The sequence below is a fragment of the Mustela nivalis genome (genome assembly GCF_964662115.1).
Source record: "Mustela nivalis genome assembly, chromosome: 7".
Classification (NCBI taxonomy): domain Eukaryota; kingdom Metazoa; phylum Chordata; class Mammalia; order Carnivora; family Mustelidae; genus Mustela; species Mustela nivalis.
The window spans coordinates 21,156,490-21,179,902 of record NC_139026.1 but is presented as its reverse complement, the minus strand read 5'-3'; the positions used below and the strand labels follow the sequence as shown (position 1 = coordinate 21,179,902).

Sequence of the window (23,413 nt, the reverse complement as noted above, 5' to 3'; positions counted from 1 at the left end):
TTTGAGAGAGAGAGAGCATGAGTGGGTAAAGGGACAGAGGGAGAGAATATCCAAGCAAACTTCTCCTGAGTGGGGAGCCCCATTCAGGGCTCAATGTCATGACCGTTGGGGTCAGGACCTGAGCCGAAACCAAGAGTTGGATGCTTTACCAACTGAGCCACCCATGCACCCCTGAATGCATGGTTTTATACCTAGAAATGAGAAGGCTGGATTTACAACTTAGAGAACATACACCAGTGGCTATTTGAAGTGTGGATTTGAAGGGATAAAACTGGAGGTAAGAAGCTGGAGCCTGTTTAAAAAGCTTTTGTAGCCATATTACAAGAGACAGTGAAAGTCTGAACTAGGGCAGTAGTAGCAAGGATGGCGTTGAATTAAAGAAATACTAACAAGTCAAAACTGGCTGGACTTGATTAAATGTAGGAGTGAGTGGAAGGGAAGAGCAAGGATGACTGTCAAGTTTCTTGTTTGGGGTGGTTAACCGGTGGTTAAGGACTCAGGTGAGAAATGACTTCAAACGGAGGTAAAGACTTTGGAGGTGGAGTGGGGAGGAAGAGGTTATGGAAGACGCAAGGCTGAAGTTTGAGGAGAGGTTTGAGGGGGCAGTTGTTAATTTGGAGGTGACCAGAGTCTAGGTGGTGACTATGAGATGGACGAAAGCACCCATGGGAGACACCCTGAAAGAGGGAAGGAGAAGAAAGGTAATGAGGAAAAGGAGAGTATGTTGCCATGGAAACCAAAAGGATAGAGTTTCACAAATGAGGACATGAACCAGCTGTTAAATATGGCAGAGAGATCCTATAGGAAGTGGAAAAGTTCCTTTGATTTAGTAAAATAGAGCAGCCAATGAGATATCAGGAGGGGAGTCTTTCTGGGAGAACCGTGGGAACAAAAGCCAGATCTGAAACGATTGTGAAGTAAGAAAAGTGGAAAAAGTGAATATAGACTACTCTTTTGAGAAGTTTGAAATGAGTAAGGGAGGAGAAAATTTGGAGCACAGCTGAAAAGGAGCAAGATCCAGGGAGAGTTGCTTTCTTTTCTTTCTTTTTTCTCCTAAGAATAGGAGACACTTAAGCAAGTTTTCAGGCAGAAGGAAGAGGATACTTGTGGAGAGGGAAAGTTTGAGATACAAGAGAGGAGGAAAACTCATGGAAGGGGAGAGGCAGGCCTTGAGTAAGACAACGCGTCCTCTGCACCTGGAGGAAGGGGCGTGTGGGGGGTGGGGCGAGGACCCTGCAGGCCTACACAGCCCCTGGCTGGGCCATCATGGACACATGTCAATTCTCAGGCTGTCTCTACTCCTCAAGCTGAGCTGCAAAACTTGTGGGAAAAGTTGGGCAATTGTGCTGAATGAATTTTCTACAGATTCACATCATCTAACTCCTGACAGACTGCACTCAGACGGCAATTCTTTGTCTTGGGTATTCCTATAAAAATTCCTTGATGATGGTCTTCCAAGTCTCCAAATCTTACCTTCACATTCCTCAGTCTTACAACAACATTCCCTCTTGTGAGTCGTCTGAGCTCATCCACCATGAATGCCTGCTGCATCTCTCCTTTCTCCATTTCTTGTGTCCTCACCTTTACCTCAATTTCTTTCTTAAAAATTTGACTGATCTTTCAAGGTCCAACTCCTTGATAGTCCTTATCTCTGCTTTACTTTTATCTTACATATATATTTATAAGTTATTTGATGTCTTTTATGTTATTTTATAAGCTATTTAAAATACTTTCTAGAACAAGAAAGGGATTCAGTCAACCAAGCAACTGCCCCGATGCCTTTTTATGAAACCTTGTCTTTTCATCTTCTTTATCTCCTTGACTCATTCATATCACTCTTCTACTAAGCTATTAAATCCCTGAAGGGCAGGTGATTTTTTTTTTTTTGGCAACTATTCTAGCAGTGACAATGGACCATAAATAATAGCTACCTACTAAGAGGATACATAGATAGATATACATGTGCATGTGCAGACATATATTTATATTTTCTAAAATACATCAATTTAATCCAATCCTTATTAGACACTTAGTTACGAGCCATGAGGGGTTAATGAGGATAAAAAAGTCTCTGTCCTCTTGGATGCAAAATCCAGTAGGGCATTCTAATATGTATGTATGTGTGATTAACATCAGTACCTAAACACTAATAAATATTAGGAATGGGCTTTTAGTGTGAATAGGATTTTAACAGGCAGAAGTCCCTCTATAGCACACCGTGGCCTGAAGGCAGGGGGAAACAGGCAGAGGATGAAGCTGAAAACGCAGTCTGGACCCAGAGAACAAGAGAGCTTGAATGAGGGTTGATGACACTGCATTTACTCTATAGGAAACCTGGCGGCTCTCAAAAGTGTTTAGGCAGAGAAGATTATTAAATATATGTTTTTAAAAGATTACTGACAGCGGGATTGAGGGTGAATTTGAAAAGAAGATTTGAGGTCGGTAGATCTATGAAAAAGCTCTTTTTTCCCCCCTTGAGGTAAAATTGACAAATAACATTATATTAGTTTCAGGTGTACAACACAATGATTTGATAATTGTATATACTATAAAATGATCACAACCATAAGTCTAGTTAACTGCAGTCACAGTACATAGTTTCAAAAAAGCTTTTTTTCTTGTGATGAGAACTTGTAAGATCTACTCTCTTAGCAACTTCCAAGTATGCAATACGGTCTTATTAACTATCGTCACCATGCTGAACCTTACATTCCCATGACTTTTTATTGTATAACTGGAGGCTTGTGATAGAGTTTAGGTGAGAGATGATAAAGGTCAAACAAGGGAAACTTGGTTACAGATTAAATACAAGTGGCTGTATGGGTGTATGTGTGAGTGGGTGTGTGGGTGTTGATGGAAGGAGGTAGTGAGCAAGGTGAAGTAAGTGCTCAGAAATTATATGCCGATCTTTTTTTATTTTTTTTAATAAGACGTTAAATGGCAAACAGCAATAGTGAATATAATTTATTGGATATTCTGTAACACGTTTCGCTAGAATCAGCCCCAGACAATATTATTATCTCTTCTTCCCCACATATTATCCTCCAGGCCTGATTTTGGTAATTTGTCCTATATGATCCAGGGTTCTTCTCTTCTCTTAATATTTCAGATGTTCAGTTTTGAGGGCCCAATGAGCTCATATATCTTCCAGGGAAAGATACATATTAGTACGCATCTTTTCTACTTTTTATGGTACTTGGCAGAGGGTTAGGCAAATGGTGGATACCAGATAAATAGTTGTTATATTGAATTAAATGATATTACTTGGGGTTTACTGAAGGTTGGATGTCCTCGCACTCCGTGGCCCTGCAATGCTGCTCTCTGTGCCCGGAAGTCTCTCTCTGTTTCTCTTCACCCTCTCTCCACTATCTTCACCTATTTGCTTAAGTAGTTCCTTTTCATTATTTCTTCCGTGATTTCTTGACTGATTTGCTTCTACTGGGTTAAATACTTTCATGAAGGAGCATCATCTACTGACTTATTTGTCTCCCTGTTAGCTCCATAACGGCAGAGAATCTTTTTTTGATTTTCTCATTATTTTATCCCCAGCTTGAGCACACTGCCTGGCATACAGTGACTGCTCAGTGAATACTTGTTAAAGAAATGTGGTTTTGTGTGGTTTTAGTCGTAAATCTGAACACTCTGAAATTTGATTCTTTTGGGGGGAAGTTTATTTTTGATTCTACTTTTTTTTTTTTAACTAAGTTCAATTAACCAACATATAATACATGATTATTTTTTGATGTAGTGTCCAATGATTCATTGGTTGCTCATTGGATCATGAACCCTCCTTAATGCCCATCACCCAGTTACCCCATCCCCTCACTTGCCTCCCTTCTGCAACCCTCAATTTGTTTCCCAGAGTCCAGAGTCTCTAATGGTTTGTCTTCCTCTCTGAAATTTGAATCTTTAAATCGTTGGATGCAAAGCCCTAGATTCATCATGCAAAGAAGTAATGGGAGACCATCTAAAAATGTATTTTTATTCTTTATGCTCTTAAATTAAGTAAGTAGAAATTGAAATAGATATTGTTATATTTTCAAGGACCTTTATGCAATTAGAATTCTGGAGAGGAAACACTAAGGCACCTCAAGGGTCTCCTCTCTATACTATCCCCCCAGGAGTATACAAAATATCTGTTTGGTTGCCTATTTTCTCATGTATACACACTATCATTAGTTTGTCGGTTCCTCTGGGGGCAGGAAGCAGGTCAGCATTAGAAAACAAATGTGACATCAAAATATGAAGAAATCAGAAAACTAGATTGTTTTTTCGAAAGCCTTAAGAGGTATAGCTCTAGTGTTCTACAGACAACTCAAGATCACAGGCAATACAATCCTTTGCTCTGGGGCATTTATTTTCGTCATACAATAAAATTTCACTTTCTACTGTCTCATACCATTTTTGGCCCTAGAGACAGAGATTTTTTTAAAGAAAATCAGGTGTGGGTCCTGTTCTTATAGAACTTAGTGTCTAGGAATGAAAGAATTGGTGGTGACCTCATTTTGAAGAGGTTGGCTTAGATCAAGACCCAACTTTGAAATTGGTCCTCAATAGGATGAGTGGTTTCTGAGAATACAGCTCGGCACAAACATATTCATACCCCTGAAATAGGCTGTGAGTTGAGGTGAGGAATTCTCTATCATAGAACCATGACTAGGAGTTCTCTGCAAGAGCTCAGATCTTTACTTCAATACAGATGCTTCTTGTTATTTTCCCAACAGGAACCACAAGGGGATCAATCACTACTGGTAGCCTTATAAAGAGTGTTTCTCCACAGCCAAAGGCCACTCTGTGTTCTTTAGCATCGTCAGCCACCATGATGGTATAATGGAAGATACATCCTTTTATTTAGCTAAAAAGGGCTGCATTAAATGTATTCATAGCTTAGGCACCACTCTGTGCTCCATAGGCACTGAGAAGTTACTGGTTCATTGTTAAAATCCAAGATTGGGACAAGGGTTAGAGGATTCTCATCCTCCTACATTTGTGTGGTCTAAGGCAGTGTATGCTTTTATTTTTTTTTTTTAAAGATTTTATTTATTTATTTGACAGAGAGAGAGCACAAGTAGACAGAGAGAGAGAGAGAGGAAAGCAGGCTCTCCACTCAGCAGAGAGCCCGATGTGGGACTCGATCCCAGAACCCTGAGATCATGACCTGAGACGAAGGCAGCAGCTTAACCCACTGAGCCACCCAGGCGCCCCCAGTGTATGCTTTTAAATTGCATTTTGGATTATGTCTTAACAGATAATCTTTAAAAGTGCTGGGCCCATGTAATTAGATAATGGAAATAGTATGCGCAGTAGGGCTGGTTAAGAGTGTCTTTAAAGTTGTTGTCAGTTTCCAAAGGTGTCTCTGGATTGTTAAAACCTAACGACTTATTGACAATAATAGTCAAAATCATAACTTACATGCTGCAGAGCATTTTTCAATTCAACTTTCGGTTATTATTTCAGTGGAAAGCAAAGACTGATAAGTTAACTGGCTTGGCCCTGACTATCTTAAGAATAACTGTTAGAGCAAGGCTGGTCATTCAGATAACTGTTCTTGCTGTAGTGTTCCCTCCAGCTCCGCTACCTCATAATAATGGACACTGTAGCTAAAAAAGTTAAACTCAAGATACTAAAGTGAAGTAACATGTTGGAAAATACAATGAATAGTGACCCCATTGCTTCTCAGGATCTGTTTCTTATTTTTGAAGGTTAGCAGCTACACCCTATTTGAGAAATGATTTCATATAGGGGTAATATGAATGGAAAATTGGCATACTCCTGCACAGAGAAGCTAATGGGAACACTCAACGATAAGTTAGGAACCATGACCATGTTGCTTCAGACTTATAAATGAAACAAAAATTAAAATGTTAGCTTGATGTACTTGACATCCCCTAACTTCACAAGCTCTGTCTTTGGGGATATCTAGTTCTATAGAAAGAACACCTGGCATTCCTTTTTGTAATATTAGACCAAAGTAAGGGATAATGAAACCAGAAATGCCTTCTGCAATGTTAATAATCTTTATACTCAGAGGGTGCAGTCAAAAGTAGTAACTAATAAGATTAGCCTTGCATCAAAACTGAGCCCGTCAGGCCTGGCTTGTAGACTAGAACATCTGAGTGAGTTCGAACACAGGCTCACTCGCAGGTTAGCCACCATCTTCCTGGCAATCAGTCTCTTCCTCTCTGAGCCACAATGAAAAACCAAACCAAACCAAACCAAATCCAACCAAACCAAAAAAACCCACTCCCTGCAAGAACATACTTCCAGAAAGACACAGTGAGGTCAGAGTGGATAAACAGCCAATATCTAGATCATAGAAACTAGAGGAAGAAAAATGAAAACCCACAATAACTTCAAAATACATGTATTGTTTAACTAGAGTGACATTTAGCTTAACCCATCCTTTAAGATCCAGGATATCTCTAGCTCATTGAAACTTTCTCCAGGTCTCCCAGGAAGAATAGAGAGAATAAAGAATTGGTTGATTCCCTTATAGATGCAATATGAGGCTTGGAAAGGTCATTCACTTCATAGTCCTTAACTGCAAGAGCAGCATTTATAACCCCTATGACTTATATGCCGATATATTTTTTTTTCCCATTACACATGGTAGATGACGATTCTGAAATAGCTCCAGTAGATTCAGCTTATGAGGATAACCCACTATGACAGAAAACGCACTTTGTGCAAGCTTCCATGTCACAATGCATTTTAGCCAGTGGTCCAGGTTTCTATCTCTACAACTAGACTGTGTGCCGTGGGGTTAGAAACTTATTCTCTCTAATATCCTCAGTGGTTAGCACAGTAACTAACATATAGTGGATAGCCAATAAACATTGAAGAATGAATAAATGGGTATCTGAAAGCATGATCTAATTTGGGAAAACAGCTTTTGGAAACTGGGCTCTGAGAAAAAGAGCTCTGCATGCAAAAGAATATAAAAAAATGCTCAATGATCAGGGTCGTTTAGTTGGGTACTAATATTGGAAAAATAAATAGATCAGAGACAGACTGTAAATAGAAAAAGGAAGCAATGTTCATTTTCTTTGGTTTGTTTGTCCTTCTAAAATTCACAGTTTTATGTATGAGCATTACAATAGGATTTGAACTAAAAAGAGAACAGGTAAGAAAGTAGGTGAGTGGAGGGATGGTTGATGAGAAAAAGTAGAAAGCAGAGTTTCAAACATCAAAAGGGGTCACCTGGGTGGTGCAGCTGGTTGAGCGTCTGACTCTGTGTTTCAGCTTAGGTCTGATCTCAGGATCGTGATATCAAGCCCCGTGGCAGGCTACACACTCAGCACAGAGTCTATTTGGATTCCTCTCTCCCTCTCACCCTCCCTTCCCCTCTCCCTAAATACATAAATGAATGAATGAATACATACATACAAATAAATAAAACATCAAAAAATATAAGGAGGGAATTGAAAGGATATTTGACAGGGAAAGGAGAAAAGAGCAAAGGATGATTTCTTAGTAGGTCATTCTACGGTCATTCTTCTCCAAGGAATTTCAGAAGCTGAGTGAGCACAGGGGAGAAACCAGAGTCATGGAATGGACAAAAGGAATGTGAGTGTGAGATACACGGCGTTGAGGAGTCATAGGGACGAAGGGAAGAAAATGGCTTCAAAAAGGACATTCTTGTCATCAAGCAGGAAACTCCTCCTGTCCTATACGTAGACACCCAGGCCAAACTGTGAACTTGTGGTCTGTCTTCAGCTTCTTCCTCTCACTTTGATAACTGCTCTCAGGGCTGCTACCTGACTGGCCAGGCTGTAGAATTTTCCCAACCTCTATCTTATTCTCTCAGGACACCTGTTTCTACAAAAAGACAAAGAAAGCTAACTGGTTCAAGTTAAGTAATTCCTACTGCAGGCTTAGCTAGCTTCAGGGTTACCTTGCCTAGTGCAGTGCAATTAACAAAGTAAATACATGGAAGGAATTCCTTGTGCACCAGGCCCTGAGCTAGATGTAGCAGAACATGGTAAGGGAGTTGTGGAAGGGGAGGTCCCTGGGGGGATGGGGCAACTGGGTGTTGGGCATTGAGAAGGGCATGTGATGTGACGAGCACTGAGCGGCATCCGCAACTGATGAATTATTGAACACTACATCTGAAACTGATGATGTACTGTATGTTGGCTAATTGATTTTAAATGAAAAAAAAATAGTGATACTAAGTTCTAGAAAATAGGCTTCATTTTATAAAAGGAACATAACTTTCTAAAGTAAGAAAACTGGAATTTTAATCACTGACTTCACTTCTATAACTTTGTCTTTTCTATCCAAATAAAGTTAAGTCACAAGTCAAAAAAAGGGAGCAGCACCTGGACTTTAGAGACAAGCACACCAAAGACAGAGGTCCAATCAACAATCTCCTGCCTATGTGCTTGGGGAAGTGATTCTCTCCTCTCTGGACCTTGAATTCTTTATCCAATCCTTTATTTGTAAGGAAATGATTCTTCAATCTTAGTTTCATCCTTTCTGAAGCAGAAATAATGTTGCCTACTTTGCAGGGTAGTTTTTAAGATTCATAATATGTGTAAATGTTAAAAATGCTATTTACCAAAAGTTGAAGCACAGAGGTAAGTTGGCATGACCAAATTCACATAGCTGGGAAGTTCCAGAGCTAACATTTAAGCCCAGGCAATCGTTTTCATGTTCTTAACCAACACGCTAAGTCATCTGGGTGGACCGATGCTTCCATCTACAGTGATATGACCATGACCATGTACGGCCCCTCAGCGTGGTGAAACACTTTCATACTCACTAATCTCATTTAACACTCACAGCCACACTGTGTGGTAATATTAACCCTACTCTGAGGTTGGGAAAATTAAACCCAGGGAAGGTAACTCGTTGGCCAAAACCCAAATAACTAATTAGTAGCAGAACTTGTAGTCAACATGCAGTATTTACAACCGCTAATATAAACATCAGAAAGAGAGTCAGCCCTGAGTCCAGGGAAGGTGCTCCCATCATTACTGCTTATGTAGGTGGTCTTTTTGCATTGCTTTTAAAGTTCTCTGCCAGCAAAACTGAAACCTGGCCAGGTGTTTGATAGATGATATATGGATGATATATTTGATAGATGGATGAGAAGCGGAAAGTGAAGGCATGAGTCCATGAGTGGATTTGAACTTCTTACCGCAGGGATACTGGTCAATTATCTCTCACTGAGTGGTGCTATCAGCCCAGGTTAAAACAAATTGGATTTTTAAGAAGGTGTAAAATTGCCACCAAAAAATCAGATAAACCTACTGCAGTTGGGAATAAATTCTATCATAGAAATATATCCTGCCTGATACCAAAGGCAGCCAAGAAATCGAGCCAAGAGTTTTTTGGATGAAAACTGACATTTTCTGCTGTAGAGACAGAAGTGGGAGCACTGATTGGAGAATTATATTATGAAGAGTTCTAAAATATTTATCATCATTCTAGGCCATTTATTCATTTACCCTTTTAATGCTCATTTCTTTTGTGCCACTGGGTCGAGCTTAAGAGTAAAGAATAAAAATTCATTTTGTTTTTATACATTAATATAAAGAAGGAAGAGTCTCTGTTTTTTTGGTTTGAAAAATAATGGCACTTCTGAGAAATATGAGGACACTAAAATGTTCTTCCAGAAACATGAGTTTTGTCATTAATAAGGATGCTAGATTTACCTGAGTAGGTTATGAATTTTTACTTTTTGGGGGGGGCAGCTTTTTGCAACTTGAATATTTCAAGAGGGGGGAAAAACCCTGATGAAGACAATGAAAACGCCATTGCTTCACTGTAGCAATGACCATATTATGCTTCCTTCTAGATTTGACTCAGGCATTTCCTTCTCCTGGTGGCCTTTTTTGACTCTCCATGAGTACTGAGATGTCCTTCTTCTGTGTTCCAGGAGCACTCTGCACAGACTGCGATCCATCACTCCCTGCAGTTCACTGCACGGAAGCTATCTGCTTGCACATCTGTGCCTGGAGAAGATGATCAGGACAAGAATCATGTCTTACATTCACCTGGTATCCTCAGCACTTGGCTTATGGCCAGGGCTAAGACAACGTTGACTGAACAACACTGAATTTTAAGATGACAACCTGAGTATAGAAATATTCCCTCCACCCACATAAAACTCACTATTTCAGATGTACTAAGCATATTAAAAATGTCATTTTCTAATGGTATCAAAGACTTGTAAATAAAAGAAAAAGTAAGTTGCACATCAGCTATAGTTCAGGAATAATTAATTTTTTTTTAATCAAAAGAAGAAGAAAAAAGAACAAGCCAGTCTTATTCCCCAGGTCTCCACTATTTGGCTTATATAATATTAAAAGGTATTTCTTTAAAGTATCATTTCTATTTCTCAGGCTGGAAGAATACTTTTGCTAGTGTCCTCATAGCTTTCTATTTTGGCTCTGAATCCAGAGACATGAAAGAGGCTTGACTCAGCCGCCGCTTAATACTGCACAAGCTTGACAGAGAAGACTATTATATAAGATAATGTGTATTTTAAGGTTTTTTTTTTTTTTTTTTTTTTTATAACCAGTACCTAAATGCCACCTTCCAACCTTATGAAAGTGCTGGAACCCAGTGTGTGGGAAAGAGAAGTCCCCTACTTGCTCTGTATTCCTTATAAGTCTAAAAAAAATAAAAGCAGTTGATTAAGGGTTAGCAATTTTCCTTTCTTTCTTTACACGTACTTGTAATTCATTTAATGCAGGAAGTGGGCTGAATTTTCTTGTTCTTTCCAATTCAACTGTCAGGGAGCTTTCTTGCCAGCCTGCTATGGTTACCATGGTAACAAGATGATGGCGGCAGTAATATGATCTCATGTGCCTTGTGTCAATAGCATCAGATCATCGTGCTTGGGGATAATTTTGACAATAAGTTTAGTTATAGATTTAGGATTTCTTAGCATTTGATTGATTTACTGGAAATATTGAGCAATTATAGCCCTAGATTGGTGCATGTTTGCAAAGGTTAGCATTCTTCCCCTACATGACATCTTATATGACATTCTAAAATTCTTAAAGTGCTTTCATATTGTATATCTACTTTGATTTTCACTAAGCATGAGAGCCATTATTAACCCCATTTTATAGAAGAGAAAATAGAGGCTCATGCAATACGCTTGTCTAAGGTAGCAAAGCAATACTGCAATGGAGCTAAAGCTTCAACCAGAAACCCCAGGTTTCCTTATGCCCATGTTGAGAATTGATGGGTCTTAAGAAAATGTTCTTAGGTGCACTGGTTAGACCCCGGAATGTCTGACTTAAAATAGTTAAAATGTGCGTATGATAAGAACTATATGTAGTTTGAAAATACAACTATTTTACATTTGGGTGATGCTTTATACTTTTTACATCTCCCATGGCAACCTTCTCTTTTAAGACTTCCCTGATACTATATACGTAAATAGATGTTTCTTCTTCCCTTTGCCCATTGGCCATAGCCTTGCTTTTTAAAAAATGTTATTAGTTGCATTTATTTTCCCATTATGAGTTCCTTGAAGGAAGGGATTATATTATTCACTCTTGGAAGGTCCCCGTTCCTGGCATACAACCTGGCACATAAAAGATGTACCATAAATTCTTGTTACTTGTTAAAAGTTAACTCATCTGACTCTCACACAATCCCAGGAGGTAGGTACAGCAGGTATTATGATTAATGCTTTCAAGAATGAGTAAATAGGGGTCACATATATAATCATATAAAATTCAATTTTTTGAATTTTTTGTTTTCTGAATGTTTGCTTTATTCCTTCATTTATTTCTTTACTCAGTCTTTCATTCATTCACCAAACATTTGTTGGTCGCACCTTATATAATAAGCACTGTTATAGATGCCGGGATATTACAAGAAGTAAGACATAGTTCTCACCATCACTGGACTCAGAGATATCACAGATAACTTTCTGCCTGGATAAGCAGGTAAAATAAAGCCTTATATGAAACCCTGAGTCTGCATTAGATTATTGTTCAATTTAGTTGGCCCCTTAAAAACGTATCTTTGGGACACATTTCAATTCCTCCCTTTAATGCAAGATTTTAGAACCAGACAAGCCTTAAGCCATCATGAATATAGGATCAAGTACTAATTCTGTGTCTTGATTTTTTTTTCTCAGGTGTGAAATCACCATTTCCAATTTCTCACAAAATCCCCAAACTTAACATAACTGAAATGAAACCTAGTATCTGCCCTACAAAATGGGGGTATAGTAGAAAAGAGGCAGATGCATAAGTTAGACTCCTGGCTCTATGTTATATGTCAACATGGGTTTGCTACTTACACTCTTGAAGTATGTTTTCTTTTGTACCTGACACAAATCACAGTGCCCAAAATACTTCCTAACTGAATGGAATAGTGAAAAAGTTGTCAATGAGGATGAAAAAGGATAACATAATATTGATACCTGAAACACTAGGAGCTACTCAATAAATATTCATTAAATGAACGAGTGGGCTAAATAAATATGATTAGATTCCTTTCTTGAAACACATTCAATTGCCAAGACAAAACTTCTGAATATATTTACTTCTCTTTCCTCAATCTCCACACCATGGAATCAGATGTATTGTACATCTGTAATGTCTTGGCCATGTTCCATTCTTTCCATCCAATGCCATGCCTTGTTCTAGCCACACCTTTTCTCAACTAGACTTTTATACGAGGTTCTTGATTGAACTTCTCTCTTTCTATGCTCTCTGATCCCAAATTATTTCTCGAACTATTATTTTTCAAGGATAAATAAGAATGTATATCTCTTCTGGTCAGAAATTTTGGATTTATTCTCATATTCTAATTAAAAAACTTTTTAGCATGGCAGTGAAATCCTTCAAGAGGTGACCTTAAGTTCCATTTATAATCATCCCCCTTCATAGACTCTTGAGTTTAAAGCTTTCCAATTCCCTAAATATGCTTTTGGATTTCTAAAGTTTTTGCCTTCATGCCTAGTTAGTGGAATGATAATAGTTCTATAATACTTTGCACATGCTTTGCAATTTGTAAAGAATTCTCTTATGTATATATTGAAACTTCATAATAACCCTTTAGTAGGTAGATATCATTTCATTTTACTGTTTGGGAAATTAAAAATCAGAGTGGTTAAATGACTCATCATAACCTTTATAAGAATTATGTTAGAAAATATTTTTGTCTGTAATAAAGGTTGAACAATAGAATAATTAAATCAAAATACTTAAAATAACAACTGTGACTTCAAAATGTTAACATTCAACATTTGTTCAGCTCTTTAGCATGGAGGTTAGGAATGATGGCTCTGAAGCCAAACTGCCTTTGTGGGAATCCTGGCTCTACTATTTCCTAGCTCTGTGGCTTTGGATAGGTTACTTGATTTTTTTGTCCTTCTATTAACTCATTATTGTAATGGGGATAACCATAGTCTCTATCAAGCAGAATTGCCCTAAGGTTGAGTTCAGTCGAATAAGTGTGATAATAATATTTCATAGATAATAAATACCCCTAAATGTTTTTGCTGTTGGTAGCCTCAAAGATACATCATAATAACTTCTTTGTTAGAGTATACCCTGGTTTCAAGGAGCAAAATTAATCGCTTCCTCATCTGGTACTCCAGTTGCCCCTCGTTTGTGTCTTCTATGTCATGAACGCAATAGCTGCTCCCAAGCATTGGTTTGGGATGGAAAGTTTACATCTACTCCTTACTAGGACCAGTCACTCAATTTTTCTAAATCCATTTTTCTAAGGTAATAGTATTTATGTAAAAACGGCTAAGGTGATTATATTGTTAGAGCAATAAGGCCCTTAACACATGGAACAGAGCAAGTGCTCAGTAAAATTTAGCTACTATTACTATTACTCATACAAATATGTCACCCATGATATTTTGAGTTTCTTCTGGTTAGAATTTGTCTTTTTATGTTTTTACTCCTGTCTTTATTTTTTCTACACAGTAGAGTCTTAAAAATAAAATAAACATTCAGATATAGGGATTTTTAAATAAAAATGATTTATAGAAAAATGTAACTTAATCTTTGTAGAGAAAAACCCCAAATTCTAAGTTGATATGTACTAGGACTCAAATACAAAAAACATTAAATTCTAGGAAAAGCTATCTTTTAAAATGTCTGTTTTAATTATTATATAATATAGATGTAGTGGTTGTCTGGAAAACCTGAATGTATATAATATGCTTATAACATACACTAGATCAGGCTTAGATTATAAAATTTCTGCTACCTTGTCCAAAAATGAAGCAAAAGTATTTAGATGATTTTATAACACTAAAAAAGTTTGAGAATTTTCCTCTGTAAGTTGGCATATCTCAGTAAGGATGAAGTTGGTTATACTGCATATGAGAGCATCTTAATGCAGTAAATTTTTTTTTATTATGTAGCTTTATATAGCACCCTTCCCTGAAAGAGTGACTATACAGCACCTAGTGCTAAATTCAGTAGCTAACTCAAGTCTTTTCAGTTTCTTAAAGAGGTTTCAGAAATGGAGTTAATATTCTACTTAGCAAATTAAAATATAATATTATGAGTTTCAATGTTGTGTGCCCACCCACCCATCAGACTGCTGATGAGCTGCTATTCATATATTCAGATGAAGTACTATGAATATTTCTAATTCACTATCAAAAGTAACTGCACATACACACATAAGGATAGAAGAAAGTGAATGAGTAGCTAGAAATGATTACAGGCAACCTTAACAATACAAAATCTGGACATTCTGGACAAATACTCAATTTGGAATTCACTAATCTTTTACTATTAGGAGTCAAGGGCTGGCAGGACTGAAGAATTTCCTGGGATTCTCATGGTTTGTCCAGAAGCTCTGGATCTAAATTTTTGGTCTCAGGATAACAGTAGCAGCAATAACGAAAAAATAATAGCAACCATCATTCATTCACTGGACAGTTACTTTATGCCAGCACTTATATAAAGCTTCAGCTTCTGCAGCAGGCTGAACAAGGGCCCTCCAAGGTATCAGGTCCTAACCCCTGGAACCTGTGAATACTACCTTATTTGGAAAAAGGATGTTGTAGATGTAATTAAATTAAGGATTTGGGGATGAGATTATCCTGGATTATCTGGTTGGGCTGTATATTCAATCACATGAATCCTTGTAGAGGCAGGAGGATATCTGATAGACAGAAGAGTGGGAGGGAGGCAATGTGAACATGGAGGCAGAAATTGAGTGATGCAGCTACAGGTCAAGGAATGCCAACAGGAACTAGAAGCTAGAAGAGATAAGGAACAGATTCTCCTCTAGAGCCTCCAAGAGGAGAGAAGCCCTATCCACACCTTGATTTTGAGGGAGTGATTCTGATTTCAGACTCCTGACTTCCATATTTTTCCTGTTTTAAGTTCTCTAGTTTGTGGTAATTTGTTACAGCAGCCACAAGAAACTAACAACTTTAAAGGATCCAACCATAGAATTAACATCAGAATACTCTTAAACTCTTGATTTTTTTTTTTCCCCTCTGTGGGGGCTGCTGCAGGTGAGAATAGAGCTATTAAAGCATGATTCCAATGTTGAGCATCACTTGCTGACAGTTTTGTAAAATCTCTTCCATTGTCATCCCTACCTACTTTTAAGTTGGAATTGACACATAGGTACAGTGAGTCCAAGTCTGATGTAAATGCCTTATTTTCCCTTAAGTAGATTTTCTTAAATGTAGCAATGCAAATGCTATTATTTCAATGTTTCTTATTTAATTTCATTCATCCATACATTCTTAATTTACCAATAATTTAAAAATAGCAATATCTGTGAACATAATAAATACAAAAGAAATGGATTTATGGGTTTACCATTTCTTTTTACCAGGAAAATTTCAAGAACCTGTATGTGTAAGGCTTGATTTAGGCCTTAGAGGTTTAATGATAAACAAGACACGTTTCCTGGCCTCACTTAACATTCTTGTTGAGAAAAAAAGAAACGATATCGATTCACAGTAAAAAGGAGAGTATGAGAATGCCATGAGGAGAAAATGGAGACAAGGCTGCCATTCAGGTTTCTGCCATTCACTGACATGGAAGTTGCAGGAGAAGAAGCACATTTGGGAGGAGTGGGTTTGAGAGAGCTGTAAGAACATCCACGTGGAAAAATGGATCTGATGTGAAGAAGGAAGATCTAGTATGATGTTACAGATTGGGGAAGTATCTGGACATTGGTGGTCATTAAGTCTTAGGAATGGAACTGATTGTCCCTGGACATTGTGTACAATGTACAGTCTTATAAAGCATGTACAGGCTTATCGAGAGAAGGATGACTAAGCCAATTTGAGATAAAGGGGTCTGATGTATCAATTGACAAATTCTGTCCAATGAGGATGGCCTTAAATGTGAGACTTAAAGTTTAGACTTTTTTTCGTTAAGTAATGAGTAATAGGTATTTTGATAAGGGGACTGATAGGGTCATAGCTGTGCTTTATAGGGTGAAACCAAGGTAGTGTAAGGATGGAAGCTAGAGAGAAAAGGCTAAAGGTGAGGAGTTAAGGTGCAAGATTAATGTGATGATCTAGGATAAAAGGTACTGAGGTCCTGGTATAAGTCCCAAATGTACCAAATAAAATTGACATCAAAGGCACAGCTTTGAATGTTTATTTCTGCATTAAAGGTCTTGCATTTTGTATAATGTGGAAAGAGAGAAAAGTGATAGGTCATGAGGAAAAATTCAGTGTATGGCATGACCCATTTTATTTACTGAGAACTTTGTGAAAGCTGGATCAGTGGGATGTGCAGTGCTGTACCCTGGCATTTGAAGAGGAAAGTTAATAATAACTAACTATCTCCACAGGATGGATGGCGCCACTCACTGAGCATGTTGCTAAGGGCCGGCAAGAAGTGAATGAAAAGAATTATCCCTTCATTCTCTTTAAGGAGATCCTGACAAAGGAAGCATGTTTAACTCAATGAACCAAAAAGTGTAAGGATCACTAACAGCTTTACTTGGTGATTTGCTCCCTGAGGTCACTGCTGAGCTGATGTGGGTAGTGGGCATTGTTCCTTTGATCCTGGAGTTCTTCATATCATTTTCAGACTCGACCCAAAGTGGGTGAGGTCTTAGGACTATCCTAGCAAAGTCATCCCTGGTTCTTGAGGTAACTAGGATGATTTCTGGAATATTTTAGAGCTTGTGAGGCAGTAGAAACAGTGGAAATATACTCTTTGGGGTCAGACAGACCAGAGTTTGAGTGCCATTACGACAATTTTGTGATCCTGAGAAAATTATTTAGTCTCTTTAATGAAGCCTTAGGCAAAATGGGGATAACATTGTGAAAATTTCACAAAATAATATATGGAAAACTCAGTGCTTGAGACTTAATAGATACACAATATATACAAGTTCCCTTCCATATTTGAGATTATATCAAAATATTCTTCAAGAATATGTTGACTAGAAGACTTTGGAAAAGGAAAATCAATCTAGGGAAAATGGGAGGAAATTCCTTAAGAAACAAAACTTAAAATTTTATGGGGCTATTCATTTGTTTAGTTTTTTACAACTCTGAGATGTTTTCTTGATTTTATATGAATCTTCAAGGAGTTTTAATCAGTAGGATTTCGCCTATCTGCCATTCAGTTTTTAGTTAGATGATGCAGAGATGTGGGTATTAAAATCAGCTAATGAAATCTCTTTCTAGGATATATTGCAGGGTACCCCAACTTACTGTGTATGCAACATGAATAACTTCTAATATGAGACAACAAACAAAATGCATGTCTAATCAATGTAGAAAAATGTTTAGGAGGCTCTGCAAATATGTTTTTGTAAACGCATGCTGCCTGCCAACTTGCCTGATTTTAAGAGTTGCTATAACAACCGGGAGTCCTCTGAGCAGCCTTGGCACTCTGCATTCTGAGATTTTTTTCCTTTTTCCTTTTTTTAACTGAGAAATATTATTACCTTGTCTGGGCCTGTTAGCTCAGTTGTTTAAAGCCATGGTACTAATAAAGACAAGGTAGGGGATTTAAAAGTTTACATTAGCAACAAAATTCCATCTATGGGCTCTCTTCCAAGGCAACTTGTTCATTCATTCAAAAATATCTATTGAATGACTGTCACATGCCATACTGCTCTAGGCATGAGGGATGAAATAAAGCAATAAAGCAAGAATGATAAATAAATAATGGGAAAAGTGATTGCAGTCAGGTGCGAGAGGTAAGTAGGTGACATATGCTAAACAAGCAACAATAAATGTATGTGTGGGGATATCGGTAGGGTAATATGGGCCACGAAGACAAAGAAAGGAGACAAGGAAGAAACACTACATTAGGTCTCTTGATGTGGTGATATTTGAGCAAAGATTTGGACAAATCAAGTGAAGACTGTAGATAACAGGTGGAAGTCTGTTTCAATAAGAAGGATAGGGAGTGCACAGGCCCTGAGTGGGTGCATGTGTGGCTGGATTTGGACCAGCAAGAAAGCCTGGGAAGGTAGAGTAGAGTGCTCAGGGAAAGAATGTTAGGTGATGAAATCAGAAAATGAGAGAACCTATTCATACAAGGTTTTGGAAGCCGTTCTAAGGATTTTAGTTTGTATTCTGAGATAGGAAACCCATGAAGGATCATGTGCAGAGGAGTAACAAGATCTGATCTATGTTTTAAGAAAGAACACTTTGGTTCCTGTGTAGAAAAGAGACGGAAGGAAATCAACATGTGAGAGAGACCAACCAGCAAGGAGGCTATTGTAATAGTACAAAGGGGAGCTGATGATGGTTTAGAGCAGGTGGCAAATGGTGAGAAGTCAGCAGACTCTAGATGTATTTTGGAGGCAAAGCCAGTGGGGGTTGCTGATGGAATACACACGAAGTAGGAGAAAAAGAATGAATTAAAAGATGATTCCAAGGCTTTTATCTTGAGCACTAGAAAAGTAAAGATATTCTTTTTTTTCAGGAAAGACTGAATATAAAAGCAAGCACAAGTGTCTATGTGTGGGTGTGCATGTATGTGTGGGTGTGCATGTGTGTGTGTGTGTGTGTGTGTAAAGTTGAACCTAGAATGGACTCTTGGGCATGTTAATTTTGAGATTTTTTGTGAGACATCTAAGTAAATATGTCAAGCAGGCAATTGGGTACATAAAAATCTTTTTCATAGATTTCAGAGTTTGAGGATAAGTTTGGTCTGAAAATAAAATTTTGAGGGTTATCAGAGCACAGATGGAATATAGGGCCATGGCACTGAATGACACCACCTATGGAGTGAACATGGATAGAGAAAAGAAGAAAAGGACTGAGCCTTAGATTATTCCAATGTTAGGGGTGGGAAAGATGAGGAATGTCCAACAAGAATGAGGAGAAAGGGATAGCGAAGTACAAAAAGCAAGAGATAATTAGATATTGGAAGAAAATTATTTCAAAATGGAAGAACTTATCAGCTGAGTCAATACTACTGATAAGCCATATTAAATGAGGACCTGGAATCAGCAATGGAAGAAGTTACTGGAAACTGTTTTTAGAGTAGTTTTGGTAGGGTGATAAGGAGAACATCACTTGTGCAAGAGAGAACAGAGGGGAGGTAGTGACCACTGATGGAACTTTTAAGGGTTTTTTGCTATAAAGGGAGCTGAAAAATGGGGCAGTATCTGAGGCAATGTAGGGTAAAGAGCGTTTTAAAATTTAAGTTAGGGCTTATTAAGTAAGACATGTTTGCCTGCTGATGGGGATAATCAACAGAGTGGGAAAATATGATGATGTAGGACAGAGGAGGAAATAGTGAAAACTTAGAGTAGGCAAGAGGGGCCACTTAAATATGAAAGATTTCATTTATCCATTCAAAAAATTAAATGAGCATCTATCATGTATTAGATATACAGCGAAGTACTGGGGACACAGAAAGGAATAAAATGTGGTTTCTGTTATCGAGGAGGTCATTTTCTTGAGAAAGGGAAGAAGTATTTTTATAACCCAATCATTCACATTTAACGTAGCAATGGTAATGTCTGAGAAATATACCCAGGGCTCTATTCTGGATCCTTTTCATCATGGCATGCTGATCAGGTATGGTAGGCCAAACATGGCCTACCATGTAACTATAAGCTAACGCAAGACCTTCATTCCTCTAATGCAGTGACATGAACTACTGATTGGACCCAGGCAAGAGTTCTGAGCATGATTTGGTGCTGTGGCTGCACAGATGAAGTTCATGGTCACAGATTTGAGAAATGTGCAGAGGTAAAATCAAACATAGTTGGTGACTGACTGATCTGGAGTAAGGTAAAGAAGAAGGAATCAAGGACAGTGTCAGGTTTCTCATATTCAGGATCCTGGAAGTGGGGCTTCTGGCAAACAAATTACTGAAAGGTAGTATGTGATGGATGAGAAGAAGAAATCTTGGATCTTTTATTTAAAAAGACATTTAATGTCTACCTGATACTTTCAAAAAGCTTTAAAAGGAGCCAGATATTTCTGTCTAAAAAGAGGAAAAAAAAATAGACCTGTTCTCTATATAATATCACAAACACAAAAGAAAACTAGAAGATAGGACAGATTTTAGAATACTTTTTTTTCACCACATAAAAGACGAAAAAAAAAAAAAAAAAAAAAGACGAAAAAAAAAAAAAGTTAACTGGAACATCTGGATGTGGTTCACAGTGGCCCCAGACTTTACGAGCCCTAGGAAAACATTGTGAGTAGTCTTAGAATTTTGGGAGAAGAAAACATGGATGACCTAGGCACCTATTTTCAGGTTAATTCTGCTAAGTGGTAAGCTTCATGGTACCACAAAGTGCTTTCATATTGTCCTAGTCAGGTGCTCTCACTGCCAGAGAGATGAGAATGAGCGGTCCTGGATGGCAGATGAGGAAAGGGCATGTCTGAGGGTGTAACCTGCAAACATGAAATTTCTTTAAAGTATGCATTTTCATCTTTTTTAAAATTTATTTTTATTTATTTTTAAGATTTTATTTATTTGTTTGTTTGACAGAGATCACAAGTAGGCAGAGAAGCAGGCAGAGAGAGAGAGGAGAAAGCAGGGTCCCCAAGGAGCGGAGAGCCTGATGTGGGTCTTCATTCCAGGACCCTGGGATCATGACCTGAGCTGAAGGCAGAGGCTTTAACCCACTGAGTCACCCAGGCACCCCGGCATTTTAATCTTAACAGTTAAATAAATTTTATATTTAATTCCATGAAATATCCATTTTCCTTTATAGAAAAATAATAGATTCCACTTTTTCTCCCGCCTTGCTTACCCTGCTTTGAATCACTGAGCAAAACTGATGCCCTGGAAAGATAGGTCACAAGTCGTCTAATGACTCTGCTTACACCCTTGCATCTTGCCACGCCCCCAAGATCACACAGAGAAGCCCAGGGGAAGGGGAAGAATACTGAACAAAGTTTCAGGATGCCTGGGCTCTTCTATCACAGTTCTGCATTTATTTTTAAATTTTATTTATACCCTTCTATTTCCAATAGGAGTTTGGAGTAGCTGTATGACTTTTGGAAAATCACACTCTGTACCTTGGTTTCCTTACGTAAAAGGAAATTTATAAGAGGACTATTCTATATCATCTCCAAATTCCCTTCTATGAGACTAAGATTCTAACTCCTTTTGGTTTAAACAAAGTGTAAACAGGGTAAGTGTATGATGACATAGTAGGTATATTAGTAGATCCAATAAATATTTTGGGGAAAAAATAAACATTTAGCTAAGGGTTGAAAACTGAATTAAAAACAAAACCCTGGGGTGCCTGGGTGGTTCAGTGGTTAAGTGCCTGCCTTCCGCTTGGGTCATGACCCCAGGGTCCTGTGACTGAGCCCAGAGTCAGGCTCCCTGCTCTGCAGGAAGCCTGCTACTCCCTCTCCCATTCCCCCTGTTTATGTTCCTTCTATCGCTGTCTCTCTCTCTGTGCCAAATAAATAAATGAAATCTTAAAACAAACAAACAAAACCCCCCAAAACCCAGCAACCCTAACCTTGGGAGATGATTATAGCATAGACTCCATATACTTGACATGTGCTATAAGAGGAGGTTCTTGAGAAGTGGAATTGCAACTTTCTGCTGAAAGATATCAATCCTCCAAGGCACCCTCAGCAAGCCCACAGGCAAACTGCTGCCTCAGCAGACTGAATTTGCCTGTAAAATATCACGTTGAGATTGGTGTGCTGAATAGGATGGGAGAAGCGTTCCCATAGGAGAGGGCCTGCGCTGGATATGCTCATAGAGATGGCAATGGCAAAATGATATCTTAGTCCACTATTTAGCACCATTCCATTCTACTTCTCTCACTCAGTTCACTTGTTTTTCTTTTTTTTTGTTTGTTTTGTTTTTTTAAGTTTGACAACAATAATGCTGATAATTCCTGATTCTGGGATGGTAACAATGATCCAAATAGATTCTCATCATTTATCAGCATTCACAATAAAGAGAACAGTTAGCTATGAGTTTCTAGAGGGAAAATCCATAGAATCAGAAAAGTAAAGGGTACACGATGGTTTATCTAGTGAAGACTTATAACAGTATGGTATTCCCTTTAAACATAACAGCACTCTGAAGGGGTTGCCTCCAATAAGGAATCATTTGCCTCTCTGAAAGGAATTCATTGGCAATGCCCAATCAATAAACTTGGCTATGCAATGGGCCATGCGGTCTTGGAAATACTTAGCTTGCCTTACATTCTCTTCAGGAATTTTGAAGACCTGGCCATCCCTTACACAGATGTCTGTACGCCTTCTAGGTGTCATAGACTATGCCAAACTTCTCTCAGCAGAGGGTGAGATGGCTTTCTTTTTTGACCACGTCTACCATTTCCCTCCACAGATTATGCTTCCTTTATGAAACTAAATCTTCTTTTGCTGAGATAAGGATGAACACAATTTATTTGAAAAGACCCTTATAAAATGTATTATAGAAAGCTGCTCTGTCAGAAACATAACATTGAAAACTAAAAATTAACATCACCTACAAAGATATGCTAAGATCTTTCTACAAATTGGTTGAATGATCTTGGGCAAGTAATTTAACCTCTCTGAATCTATTTTTTCAACAATAAAATGTGCCTAATATTTTCTTGCGTCATGATACTAATTAGTTAAAAACCACACAGTAGCTGCACACCATAATGGATTCTGAAAAAGCCTCATTCAAACACCAACATTCTATAAATAGTATTGTAGCTTGCCATATGAAGAGACAGCATCATTAGTGTCCTGTCTCAACCACATGGTTGGTGAAATTAGGACACAGACCATGAATGAGGTTGTCTAAAATTCTGATTCAGACAAACAGGCAATAGGGAAGGAAGCCTTTATCTAAGAGCTCATTATTTCCTATTAGAATGCATGCTTAGAATTGTGGTGAAGCCCTTAGCCTCAACTGACAGCTTATTTGAACCTGTTTGAATGGCTCCTGAGATTCCAGTCAATAAACAGGATCTGGCCTGTTCATCTGCACATTCTTCTTAAATTCCTCAAAACTTGATTTTCTGACCTGGTTCTCAGCCACTC

General features: G+C 38.1%; 1 protein-coding gene across 18 annotated transcripts in view; it reads right to left on the bottom strand.

Annotated features, from left to right (window-relative positions):
- ANKS1B (ankyrin repeat and sterile alpha motif domain containing 1B) overlaps positions 1-23,413 on the bottom strand; it is a 1,113,310-nt gene that overhangs the window by 331,620 nt on the left and 758,277 nt on the right. The gene's annotated exons all lie outside the window — the stretch shown is intronic.